Raw genomic sequence first — 14054 nt, forward strand, 5'->3', positions numbered from 1 at the left:
AAATGTGTCCTATTTCCCCTCAAAACTATACCTCCTTCCTATCTCAGTGAATAGCACTGTCATCCACTCAGGTGCCCAAGCCAGAAACCTGTCACTCTCTTTGCTTAGGTTTCCTTTATTTTTTGCCTGCAATGATTATTGCAACAGTCATTCTTCCTCAAGTTGCGAAGCTCCAGTTCAATAATACAGCTAGGTCTCGGGTCAAAATGGCGAGCAAGCCTGCTGTTGCAGCGTCAAGCAAATGGCTGGAGGGTATTTGAAAACGGTATTACAATGCTGCCGGGTTCAATAAACTGGGCTTAATGTGAGATGATACAACATATGAGAATGACGATGTAAAAGAATCCGTAAGAAGGCTTCCTGAGAACCTTTATAACAACAGGGTGTTCTGCGTTGAGAGCACTGGACCTGACCATGAGGCAGCAGATCTTGCCTAAAGAGCAGTGGACAAAATATGAGGAGGATAAATTCTACCTTGAACCATATCTGAAAGAGGTTATTCGGGAAAGAAAAGAGAGAGAAGAATGGGCAAAGAAATAATCATGTAGTTTAAAAATCTGTGGATGCAGCCGTTCTCAAAGTATTTTTATGAAGTTGGTTAAACCTGGAATATACAATGTAGAACTATCTGGGCTGTAAATGTATTATTTTAAATAAATGTCTATAATAATTATAAAAAAGTAACACAAGTATAATGTGCCATACAAACGCTATGGTTTATTTTCAGTATAGATCTGTCTTAACCCTGAGAATGTGGGGCAATAGATCTCCACTTTATGGGAGAAGTTGCAGCTGATAGTGGGCTGAGATGAACAAAAGGAAAACATGCTTGCACGATAGCGGACGTTGTCAGTGTGTTAGACCTGGTGACAATGCTATTCTTTCCACAAATATTCATTAATTTCCTACCATGGACTAGGGACTGTGCCTACAGGATATGCTTCCAGGGCATTGATCCACTGTGTACTTTTTCTGGGTCCTGCACATGTAGGGGATACCAAGATGAAAAAGTCATGGTCCCTGTGCTTAAGGGGCTCTCAGCTCTCTTCATCATGACCCACATCAAATGATATCTCAGATGGCCCTTTCTAATGCTAAGCTCCTCCCACAAAGAGTGCTGCAGTAAAGTTCCTTCCAGGGCCTATTATTTTCAAAGAATAAATTAATTTCAGAGGAAAATAAAGTCAGTCTAGAGACATAAGTAGGCTGTTGTCCAGATGCAAGGATTCTGGAAAACCACCACCAATTTAAAAAGCTATATGCAAGGATTCTTTTTTTGGTGACACATAGGGACCGCCTCATTGGGACCTAAGCTAAACTGCAAGCAATCTCGGTAGTGAATTCAGCCTTGTGCTCAGCCCTTTTCCAGAACCTCTGGCTTCATTATGAGAAGAAAACCTATTTATTCTGAGACATCACCACTTTGGGATAAATTCCTGGAAGCCATCATAAAAGCAAAGGGAAGATCTTTCTCAGAGTCTCTTCTCTGGATTTCTGAGAAAGAAGTGTTTCGTGTTTAGCATGTCAAGTTGCTTTTCATTTCAGTCCATGGATTTGCCCCTTATTTAATTCGCTTTGAACTTAGTTCTCCCTGTCCATCCAGAGGCCTGAGTCTCCTATGGGAGGGTAATTCAACCTTTCTGGTGTCTTCCTCAGATATCATCTTTCTCTGAGCACATTCTTCATATTATTAGTTACAAAATAAAAATAATAATATTTATATAGTACCTTACATTTCACAAAACTCTTTTCATGTGTTTTAGTTCATTTAATCCTAATAGATCACAGAAAGGCAGAGCCATGAGGAACCTGAGGTTCAGTGAAAAGTAACCTAAGATCACATAGCTGTTGGATGACAGACCTCACAAAGAACCCAGATATTCTAACTCACATCTTCTTTCAACTATTTCTCCCTATATTCATCCAGTGGCCAAAGTCATTTCTAGCCCTGATCCATTTCATTTCATCCTTCATCCATTTATTCTGAAATCTGAACAAAACTATGTTCATACTGGGAGCCAAGGAACACTGATGTCTCTCCTGGGGATGAGCTTGGTTGTAGGGACCCAGGAAGCCCCCCCATAAGCCAGGACTACCAGGACCTACCAAGAACAAGAAAATGCAGGAGTTCTCCTGAGGCAGGGGTTCTCCGCTTTGGCTACACATTGAAAACAGCTGGGGAGCTTTAAACACTACTGAAGCCTGGGTTCTAGCCCCAGAGATTTATATTGAATTGGTCTTGGGGGCAGCCAGGCCATTAGATGTTTAAAAACTCCCCAGCTGATACTAATATGCAGCCAAGTTTGGAAACATTGCCTGAGGGCTTCCACGTGTTTACCTGTTCCTTGTAGGACCTGTGGACTCATTCTCTCTTTCTCCCTTTGCTAAATGCTTATTACACCAATCATATATGGTTGTTTAATAAAATCTAGAAAATGCAAGAGGCAGGATCAAGGTGGTGGAATAGGAGGACCCTGAGCTCACCTCCCCACAACGAACCCATCAAAACTACAACTACATATTGGGCAACTCTCACTGAGAATGACATGAAAGCTGGCAGAATGACTCTCCTACGACCTAGGCTGTAACGAAAGGACCACACAGAGTCTGGTAGGCGGGAAGGAGAAGTGATCCAATGAGGACCTGCACCCCTCGCGGGTGACCCAGAACAGCACAGGGATATCACAGGTTTGGGGATCCTCCCTAAGGAGTGAGGGGTTCGAGCCCCATATTAGGCACCCCGGCCCTGGGGTTCAACACTAGGAACATGAGCTGGTTTGAAAAGAAGTGGGGCTTACCGGAGGGCTGTAAGAAACAGCTCTTGAAAGGTCACGTGCACGAACTTGCTTGCTCCCAGTCCCAGCGTGGAGGCAGCTGTCTGAAAACTGCCTGGTGCTCTGAGGGCCTGCCCCCCACCCCATACCAGGCTCCTGTTCCACCGCTGCTCCCCGCTAAGGCTGAGGCCACCACTGTCAGTGAGTGTGCTCACACTTGGAGGGAGATGAACCAGCTTGCTGTGGCCCTGCCTCTAGCCAGGCAGGAGCCCGCCACTGCCAGCAAGAGCTCACACCGGGGAGGGAGCAGAACCAGATGAACAGCGTGTCTCCAACCCCTTCGGTTCCAACACCTCTGACCCCAGCCCAGCCTCTAACCAAGCTCCACACACTGGGGGAAAAGTGGAACCAGCTCAGAAGTGCAGCCCCAAGCACTCAGGCTCTGACCATGCTCCCAATCAAGGTGGAGACTCCATCACACTGGGGAGAAACCCAACTTCCTCAGGGCTCCTGCTCCAGCCCCTCTGGCCTTGGCCCCACCCACGATAGGGCGGTGACTGCCTTTGAGCCTAGGAGAAACTGGTGCTGGCACCTGGCTCTCTGCACCCAGCCCCGCTGATTCCAGCCCTACCTCCCATCAAGGTGGTGGCTGCCAGTGCATGGGGGAAGACATGGCCCATGCTCACTTCAGATCCAGCTCTCCCACTAAAGCCGCTGGAGACACGCAGACTGCATAGGGACCCTCCCACACAAGGACGTGCCTTCAAGACCAAGATAGGTAACTGTTTCACCTAATTTCATAGAGACAAATAGAGAAAGGTAAACAAAAATGAGAAAACAGAGGCAGATGTTTCAAATAAAAGACCAAGATAAGGTCCTTGAAAAAAAACCCTAATGAAACAGAGACAAATAATTTACCTGATAAAGAGTTCAAAGCAATACTAATAAGAATGCTAACTAGACTTGGGAAAAGAATAGATGAACAGAGTGAGAAATTCAGCAAAGTACTAGAAAATATAAAAAAGAACCAGTCAGAGGCTGAATACAACTGAAATGAAAAATAAGCTAGAAGGAATTAATAGCAGATTAGGTGATACAGAAGAATGCATAAGTGATCTCGAGGATAGAATAGTGGAAATCACCCAGTCGTAACGGCAAAAAGAGAAACAAATTTAAAAAAATGAGTCCCTCTGGGACAACATCAAGCATACCAACATTAACATTCAAAACATCATAGTGCTGGCACAAAAACAGACACATAGATCCTTGGAACAGAAGAGAGAGCCCAGAAATTAACCCATGTACCTATGGTCAATTAATCTATTACACAGAAGACAAGAATATGCAGTGGGGTAAAAACTGTCTCTTCAATAAGTGGTATTGGGAAAACTGTACAGCTACATGGAAAAGAATGAAATTAGAACATTTTCTCATACCATCTACAAAAATAAACTCAAAATGAACTAAAATGAACTAAAGACCCAAATGTAAGCCTGGAAACCATAAAACTCTTAGAAGAAAACATAGTACACTCTTTGACGTCAGTCTTAGCAATATCTTTTTGGATCTGTCTCCTCAGACAATGGAAACAAAAGCAAAAATAAATAAATGGGACTTAATTAAACTTAAAGGCCGTTGCACAGCAAAGGAAACCATTGACAAAATGAAAATACAACATACTGAACAGGAGAAGATATTTGCAAATGATACGTCTGATAAGGGATTAATAACAAGCTCATACAACTCAATATCACAAAAACAAACAAGCTGATTAAAAAAATGGGCAGAGGACCTGAACAGGCATTTTTCCAAAGAAGATGTACAGATGGCCAACAGGTACATGAAGAGATGCTCAACATCACTAATCATCAAGGAAATGCAAATCAAAATCACAATGAGCTACCACCTCACACCTGTCAGAATTGCTATTCTCAAAAAGACAACAAATAACAAGTGTCAGTGAGAATGTGGAGAAAGGAAACCCTAGTATACTGTTTGTGAGAATGAAAATTGGTATAGCCACTATGGAAAACAGTATAGAGGATCCTCAATAAATGAAAAATAGAACTACCATACGACCCAGCAATTCCTCTACTGGGTATATATCTGAAGAAAACTAAAACACAAATTCAAAAAGATATATACACCCCAATGTTCATTGCAGCATTACTTACAATAGCCAAGTTTTCACCAATAAATGAGTGGATAAAGAAGCTATAACGGAATATACATTAATATATATATTATGGTATATTAGCCTTAAAAAAGAATGAAATTTTGCCATTTGCAGCAACATGGATGGTCCTGAGGTTATTATGCTTAGTGAAATAAATCAGACAAATACTGTATGTTTTCACTCATATGTGGAGTCTAAAAATTGAAACAAATGAACGAATATAACAATACAGAAACAGACTCATAGATAACAAACTAGTGGTTACCAGTGGGGAGAGGTGTGGGGGAAGGGGCAAGATAGAGAAAGGGGAATAAGTGGTATAAACTTCTAGGTTAAAAAATAGGGGCTTCCCTGGTGGCGCAGTGGTTGAGAGTCCGCCTGCCGATGCAGGGGACGTGGGTTCGTGCCCTGGTCCGGGAAGATCCCACATGCCACGGAGCGGCTGGGCCCGTGAGCCATGGCCGCTGAGCCTGCGCGTCCGGAGCCTGTGCTCCGCAACGGGAGAGGCCACATGTGACAGTATGCACCATAGCTACTGAGCTTGCGCTCCAGAGCCCGTGAGCTACAACTACTGAGCCTGCGTGCCTAGAGCCCATGCTCCGCAACAAAGACAAGCCACAGAAATGAGAAGCCTGCACGATGCAAGGAAGAGCAGACCCCACTTACTGCAACTAGAGAAAGCCCGTGCACAGCAATGAAGAGCCAACACAGCCATAAAAAAATAAATAAGACACCGGGATGTAATGTACAGCACAGGGAATACAGCCAATATTTTATAATAACTTCATATGGAGTATAATCTATAAAAATACTGAATCACTATGTTGTACACCTAAACTAATATAATATTGTAAGTCAACTGTACTTCAATTTTTAAAAAGTAAGAAAAAGAGAAAGAAGTAAAAAAATCTAGAAAATATAGATTACTCTTTGGAGATTAATCATAATTATTCCACAGAGAAATAAATACTGTTAACAATTTGTTATATATCTTTCCAGAACTTATTTATATGTATATGCACATAAGTAAATAAACCAATACTCTTTTTAAATCAAAAACTACCTGGGTAAACTCATTGAGGAGTCTACGAAATAATGCTAAAAATAATTACAACTAGCATTTGTATAGCACTTTAGAGTGGCTAATTCTCACATGAAAAAATAAGAACTAATTACCAATTATTCAGCATCCTTTTTGAGAATCAGTGTGCCAGGTGCTGAATTAGGCATTTACTTTAGTCCTCTATTTGATATCTCTCATAAAGTCTGTACAGTCCCCATTTTACAGATTATCTAAGTCTCAATGGAGTGCCTGAGTTCACCTGTTAAAACATGGATTGTGTCATGGTTTTACTCAGCACTGTATCTCAGAGAAGAGCTCAGTGCCTTGCACTGTGCCTCGCAGAGAGTAGGCACTCATACATAGTTAATGGATGAAGGAATAATTAAATCACATGCCTTTTCATTAATTCATACTGCCTCTGACTGATGCAGAGAGGCTTTCTCCAGAGGAGATTTACTTCCTGGGCCTTCATTCTCTGGCAATGATTGTTCACCGAGTAGGGATTTGAAGGCTCATGGAAATGTGTCTATGTTATATTCATTATCTAGGGCAATGGTTCTCAAACTGTGGCCCCTGGTCCAACAGCATTGGTGTCACATGTGAGCTTGTTAGAAATGCAAATTCATGGATCCCATTCCAGACGGCTGAATTAGAATTTCTGGGCACGAGTCTCAGGAAGCTGTGCTTTAAATTAGCTTTCCAGATGATTCTAATGAACGTTAAAATGAATGTTAAATTTTGAGAATGATGGGGAATAAATGAATTTCTTCTTGTCCTGAGACTCACAATAATAGTATAGCTTGGCTGATTGGATGGATGGAGGAGGCATTTACAGAGATTGGGAAGACAGGAGGGGCATGTTTGGATGGAGATTGGGGTTTGGTATGTTAAATTTGGAGTACCTGTGGGATATACAGGTGAAGCTACCTGGAGGCATCTGCAAGGACTGAGTTAGAGATATAGATTTGGGAGTGGTAGTTGAAGCCACAAATAAGAGTACCCAGGATTGTGGGAAGCACTGGAGAAGAGGAGAGCCATTGAGTAATAGCATTATTTAAGGGGAGGAGGGGAGAGGTGCTCAGAAAAAGAAGAATTTGAGGACAGTCATTCTTCCTTGTGAGTGACTTGCATCGGAATGTTTGTCTCATCTTCCCCTCTGGATTATAAGCTCTTTAAAGCCCGGAACTGTGTAAACCTTAATAGGCCCCTCAAACAAAAATACATTGCTGCATAGCCTGTAAATAATCAATGAATTCCTACCAGGATTCTGCTTTGCAGAAATCCAATGTGATCAGAGCCATGAGCAAGATGTTTCCCCCAAACGACACATATATAATTTCCCAATGGACAGTGTGGCAGATTAAAAATAAGTGAATAAATAGAGGGCATCATGTGTAATCCACTGATATCTATGCTAATCACATTAATCAGAGTGAATTAATTACACCTGAAAACATGAAAAGTTAAATTCCTTAGAAAATCAATTCATTAAACTCATATTGGAATGCACAGTCAACAACCTCCATGTTTAGAAACTATCAGCATGATTTGTGGCAACTTCTGATTTACTAACGAAACTGCTTAAAACATTTTTAAAGGCAATTGTAATTACTGTCTGGCATTTGATGGAAAGAAATCTTGTCAGCATTGTCCCTCGTGTGTCAACTGTCACAATTTTCTAAAAATTTTGAGGTGAAAAATAGGCAGGCTCTACTATTTGCTAGCCTCGATTAGGGTTAATTCAATGTGTGTCTGCAAATAATAGTGTTTAATGTAATCTCTCTAATTACAGATAAAACACATTTTCAGTCATGCTCATCACTGACAGTATTTTGGGATAAGTTAAACTGACAGCTGCTTTCTAAAGGGGAGGGAAAAAACAAACCTTCCTTGGGGTTGTGTTGATTTTCTCTCTTTCTCTCTCTCTCTGTCTTTGAATTGAAGTTCAGAAAAATATGAGACTCGACACTTTGGCTCTAGATACCAACTTCAAAAATCATGACATAGTCTATCTCTTGGGAATTTGATGTGGTTTCCATCTCCCACCTCCATCAATGAATATCTAACTTGAATTCATTACGTGAGCATTTCTAAGGGTTTCTGGTGAACCAGGCACTGTGCTAGGTACTAAGGATGATTCTACCAAAACTACCCTCCACAATGGCTTCATGAGCCAAGTCAAGCTTCCTACTACACTAGACATGATAGTTATAGTGCCACTATATTTACAGCCCCTTCAGATTTAAACTATTCAGGTCACAATATTTTCTGAAGGGTCAATGCATGTTCCTCTTCAACCACAGTTAACCAATGGGGTGGGGAGATGGTTCTACTTCTAGAGCAACACCAGGAATAAGGATGACATCATCAGTACAGCAAGACAGTCCATTAACAGAGCTAAGCAAACGGAACTGGGAACCTGAAACCAGAGCTAATGTAAAAATTGGCAGAATTGACAGATATCTTGAGGAGGTCTTTGGACCTCACTATTTGTGGAATAGGGAGTTCAAAACAATCCCTTCTAGATCCTAAGGAGAAGAGGCCCCAGCTAACATGTGGGTTACAATACCAATCAGACATATTCCGGGACCAGCCCTAGGTACAAGTCATCCTAAAATATCACCTATTATGATACTACTCTTGATTCTTCACCAAGCTGAAATTTCTACCCATAAAGCCACTTTTTGGGGCCAGACAATAATAATGTTGTCTCTAGAAGGCCACTGTCAAATGCCATCTGGAAGGAGAGAGTGGCATATAGGACATAGTACCCAGACGACAATTTCACTTATATTCCATTGACCAGAACACAGTGCCAAGACCACCCCTAGCTGCAAGGAAATCTGAGAAATGTGTTTATCCTGAGTAGCTATGTGCCGGGCTAAATATTCTATTCCTATGTAAAAAGGTTTGACAGTTTCTTATGAAGTTAAACCTACCCAGCAACTCCACTCCTAGGTATTTACTCTGAAAAAATGAAGCATGTTCACAAAAAGGTCTGTAGGTAAATAGGCAGCTCTATTCATAATTGTATAAAGCACAACATGGTGCCATTTTATAAACGCTGAGTTAGCAAAAATAAAAAATCCTGATGAATTCAAGTGTTGGGGAAGACGTAGAACCGATGGAACCCTCGTACAATGTTGTTCAGAGTGTAAATTGGTACAACCACTTTTGAAGAATATTGTTAAACCCAGTAAAGGAGAAGATTTGCATACCTTATAACCTAGCAATTCTACTTCTTGGTAATCCTAGAACAGTGATTCTCAAACTTTAGCATGCATCATAATCACCTGGAGGGCTTATTAAAACACAGATTCTTAAGCCCTATCCCCAGAGTTTCTGATTCAGTAGGTCTGGGGTGGGACCTGAGAATTTACATTGCTAGCAAGTTCCCAAGTGATGCTGACGCTACTGGTCCTGGGACCACACTTTGAAAACCACAGACTAGAAAAATTCTTGCCTATGTTTATCAGGAGATGTGTACAAAAATGTTCCTGATATTATAGCTTGTAATAGTAAGAACATGGAAACTTAAATAACAACTTAAAAACAACTTAAATAACCATTGACAGGACAGTGAATAAAGAAATTATAATGTGTTAAAAGAAGTACTACAAAGCAGTGAAAATTAATGAATTAGAGCCATATGATATCATGGATAAATATATTTTAAAAATTGAAGTATAGTTGATTTACAATGTTGTGTTAGTTTCTGGTGTAGAGCAAAGTGATTCAGTTATACATATACAGCTTATTTTCCATTATAGTCTATTACAGTATACTGGATATAGTTCCCTGTGCTATACAGTACGACCTTGTTGTTTATATATTTTACATACAGTAGTTTGTATCTGCTAATCCCAAATTCCTAATTTACCCCTACCCCCTTCGATAACCATAAGTTTATTTTCTATGTCTGTGAGTCTACTACTGTTTTGTAAATAAGTTCATTTGTATCTTTTTTTTAGATTCTGCATACAAATGATATCATATGATATTTGTCTCTCTCTGTTTGACTTACTTCGCTTAGTATGATAATCTCTACGTCCATCTATGTCGCTACAAATGGCATTCTTTCATTCTTTTTTGTGGCTGAGTAATATTCCTATGTGGGTGCGTGTGTGTGTGTGTGTGTGTGTATGTATATATATGCCTCACATTTTCTTTATCCATTCATCTGTCGATAGATAAACATAATTTTGAGCAAAGAGAAAAACAAGTTGCAGAAGAATATATACCTTATGATACAACTAATATAAAATTTTAAAAGTGTAACTCTAAACAGTAAAATGTTTAGGAATATATACATATGCAATGATAAACCAAAATTCAGGCTGTTGGGGAGAAGAGGGCAATACGATTAGGGAAGCACAGAGATTCCAACAGTTCTAGAGTTGGGTGGTAAGTTCATAGATGTTGGTTATAGTATTGTTTTGTATGTATAAATCATTTTATAATTATTTTTTTGGTTTTAAGTCAGTTTCATTTTTTGTATATATGAATTATTTTACTTTTTTCTTTTCAATCGGTTTTATTTTTCCAATTTTATATTATTTTAGTTTCCCATAGAATCTCTTGGCAATGTAGGAAGCAAAAATGCAAATATATAAGGATGTACTCTTTATTTTTTTTAAATAAGAAGAAAAACCTAAGTATGTTCATATGGACAATGAAACATATGAAAGCAGCTATGTTAGGTTAGTATATTTATGTGTCTTTTTAAATATATACTTTAAAACACCTTTGTATAATTCTGAACAATTGATTAGAAACTGGCAAGAAAAATGTTCAAGGATGAAATGATCGGGGGGGAAGAAATTAGGATTTTAGGAATAAAAGGTGGAAAGTGTGTTAGGAGACTCATATGTTCAATGGGCAAAATGAAGGCCAGGCTGCTGGGAAGAGAACAACTCTGAGATGGTCAAGGACTGTCTGGTTCTCTGCATTGCTCCAGCAACTCTCTGCAGGGACAAGGAAAGCAGATTATGGGGATGATGAGACTGGTCTTTGTGGGTTTACTGAACGTGGTCAGAAGGGAACAGAGAGGAGGTTGTAGAACCTGAAGGAGGACAACCTTTAAGCTGTTGACTATAGCGCCTCAGTGTAAGTTTTAAATCAGCTGGAAATTGGGAAGTTGGCTGGGGCAGGAAAGAGTTGTGAGGGGTTGAATGATTGCCAAGCACCAGGAAGACTGCCAGGGGTTGTAGAGCCATATTGACATGTATTCAAATCCCATGGGCTCTTGGGCAAGGTACTCACCCTCTCCTAGCCTCTTTCCCCATTTTCAGACAGGGAATAATGACACCTTCTCAGAAGTAGTGAGCATTAAGTGTGATCATGTATGAGCATATCTACTGGAGTATCTGGCACACATAATAGATGCCTAATAAATGTTGAGTCTCCGCTTCTCCTTGAATCAAATGCCCTTAGAGCCCCAGCCTGGAGGATGACCAGCATCATAGCAGTTAATCGGGTAAGGGGCCAGTGATCCTTGGCTCCCAGTTGGAGCCATGAAATGAGCAGAGTTAAAAAAATAAAACAGGAATGAGTGTGCTTGCAACACTAACCAAACAGAACACACAAACAAAAAGTATTGTCTGTTAGTGTCACAACTCAGCGATGACCCTGAGGAATAATTTTCTTAAATATCTTTTGAAGAATTTTGTTCATGGTGAGGGGTGTCATATAATAGAAGGTGCAAAAATCCTCTTTGAAACATGATGAGATTTTCAACCCATTGGGCTGAAAGTATGGGCTTTTTCAAAGAAAAGTATGGGCTTTTTCAAAGAAAAGTATTTGGACAAGATGATGGACCATTTAATACTCTTAAATTTCAGTCTTTGTTTTTGATTTTAGTCTTTCCCATTTTTCTCCTAGTCCTAGAACAAAGGTTTATAAGCAGCTTGCTCGTGGAGCTACCAGAGAGAAGGAAATGGGGAGGGTCTGAAATCAGTTGCCTAAGGCAAAAAAAACCCACAAACCATAAAATCACATATAATCAAGATTATCTTTGAAAATAATTTACATAATACTTTTAAGCTCAAAGGTCAACATTTAGCCAAAAGAATTGAAAGCAAAGTCTTGAAAAGATAATATTTGTACACCCATGTTTATACCAGCATTATTCACAATAGCCAAAAGGGGGAAGCAAATCAAGTGTCCATTGACACATGAATAGGTAAACAAGATGTGGTATATTACGTGGTATGGAATATTATTTAGCCTTAAAAAGGAAGGAAATTCTGACACATGCTCCAATATGGATGACTCTTGAGAACATTATGTTAGGTGAAATAAGCCAGACACAAGAGGACAAATACGGTGTGATTCCACTCATGTGAGGTACCTAGGGTAGTGAAATTCACAGAGACAGAAAGAAGACTATTGGTTACAAGGGCTGAGGGAGGGAGGAATGGGGAGTTATTGTTAATGGGAACAGAGCTTCAGTTTTGCAAGCTGAAGAGTTCTGCAGATTGTTTAAACAATATGAATGTACTCAACATCACTGGATACTTAAAAATGGTTAAAATGATAAGTTTTACGTGTGTTTTACCGCAATTTTTTTTAAAGTCAACAATTAGCTTCTTGCGTTATCTTTGTGCATTTGACTTATGCAAATTCAACCGAAGGCAAATAAATGCCCCTTATCTAGAACTGATCTTCCTTGCCTCCCTCCCCATTCAAACCAAACTTTTGCCACTAGAGTCCCCGAAAAAGGAGCTTCCCCACCCCCCCTTTCTTTTTTCCCTTTGGGCCAAGCACCTATATTTGAATTTGTATGCAAGACGGTGCTCCGCTGTATCTCTCATTCTCTTCTTACTGTATCTTATAGTTGAGGAAATGAAGGCACTGGCAAGAAGCAGGGAGAAGGGTTTGGCTCCTAGACCACACAAAGCACTTAGAAAATACTTCATGCATGAACTAATGAAGAAAATCATGAGAGCTCCCACGTTTCTAGTTTTGAGCTATCAGTGCACACACAAAAAAATATTTGTACTAACTTGGAATATGTGTCTGGGGTAGAGCTGAATGAAAGTTGTATTTGCATTGCCCACAGAGGGGTTTCTAAGCAATGTAGTAGTAATGGCTTCAGCAAAAAGGCAGAGAGTCCCAATCAATCTTTGCGAACTCTTACACTGATTCTTGTAAATTCTGGTTCACAGACAACTGATATCCTGTCATCTTGATATAGAAATAAATCCTTCATACCCCTAAATGACAAGTTTAGGCAACAGATTGTTAGCTCCACTTATGTTATATACAGTTGAAAGCAAAAACTTCATACACTGTGCATGTTTGTATCTCCTCAAAGCACCCAACTGTGCTTTGCCTGCAGGAAGTAGTCAATAGATGGTTATTGAATTTAGAATGTCTTTCTTCCCAATCAGTGAGGTTTAATATATTTCCAATTCAGAATGTCTATTAATTTTTCAGTATTAGTAAGCCTTTAAAAAAATCCATTTGGGATATGTCTAAGAGTTCACAGCAAATACCATTATATAAATGGTTAAGAAAATACTGTTAAATGAAGCGTGCTTATTCAACACACCAGCAGCCATTGATAAAACGTAATTTAATTTAATCATTTAACTTTACATTGTTAATGTACAAGAGCATTTCTTTCAAACACAGGTTAACACACACTAAAGAGCAATGCTGTTAGAGGAGCAGAGAAACTTTGGAAAACTCTGCTCTCTGAAATGAAAGCAAGGCACTCTCCATTAACAGCTGGTGGATTCCTGATTTCCGCCCACAGAAGGCATGTTCGCACTGAGAGAGCTCTCCCACAAGGGAAGAATCACCTGCTTTAATTCTTGCTGTCCTCATCTGAGCTAGTTTGGTCATCCACTCTGTATGAACTTGTGTGTCAACATTAAGGTAAAAAAAGAGACTTGAATTGACAGATGACTTGGTGGAGGGCTCTCATAGTTGTAATAACTATGGAAGACAGAAGAACACTAGCTATAATCTTTATTTTCAGCACTAGTGTCTGGACCTATAACTAAAAACCTTCATTCCTTCCAACCAATCAATATCG

The 14054-nt window shown here is 39.8% G+C and overlaps 1 pseudogene; it reads left to right on the plus strand.

The window, feature by feature from the left end:
• The first annotated feature begins 206 nt into the window (after positions 1-206).
• LOC112392677 (cytochrome b-c1 complex subunit 7 pseudogene) lies at positions 207-548 on the plus strand (annotated as a pseudogene).
• The last annotated feature ends 13506 nt before the right edge of the window (positions 549-14054 follow it).

The sequence above is a fragment of the Neophocaena asiaeorientalis genome, unplaced genomic scaffold (genome assembly GCF_003031525.2).
Source record: "Neophocaena asiaeorientalis asiaeorientalis breed wild unplaced genomic scaffold, Neophocaena_asiaeorientalis_V1.1 scaffold192, whole genome shotgun sequence".
Taxonomy (NCBI): domain Eukaryota; kingdom Metazoa; phylum Chordata; class Mammalia; order Artiodactyla; family Phocoenidae; genus Neophocaena; species Neophocaena asiaeorientalis.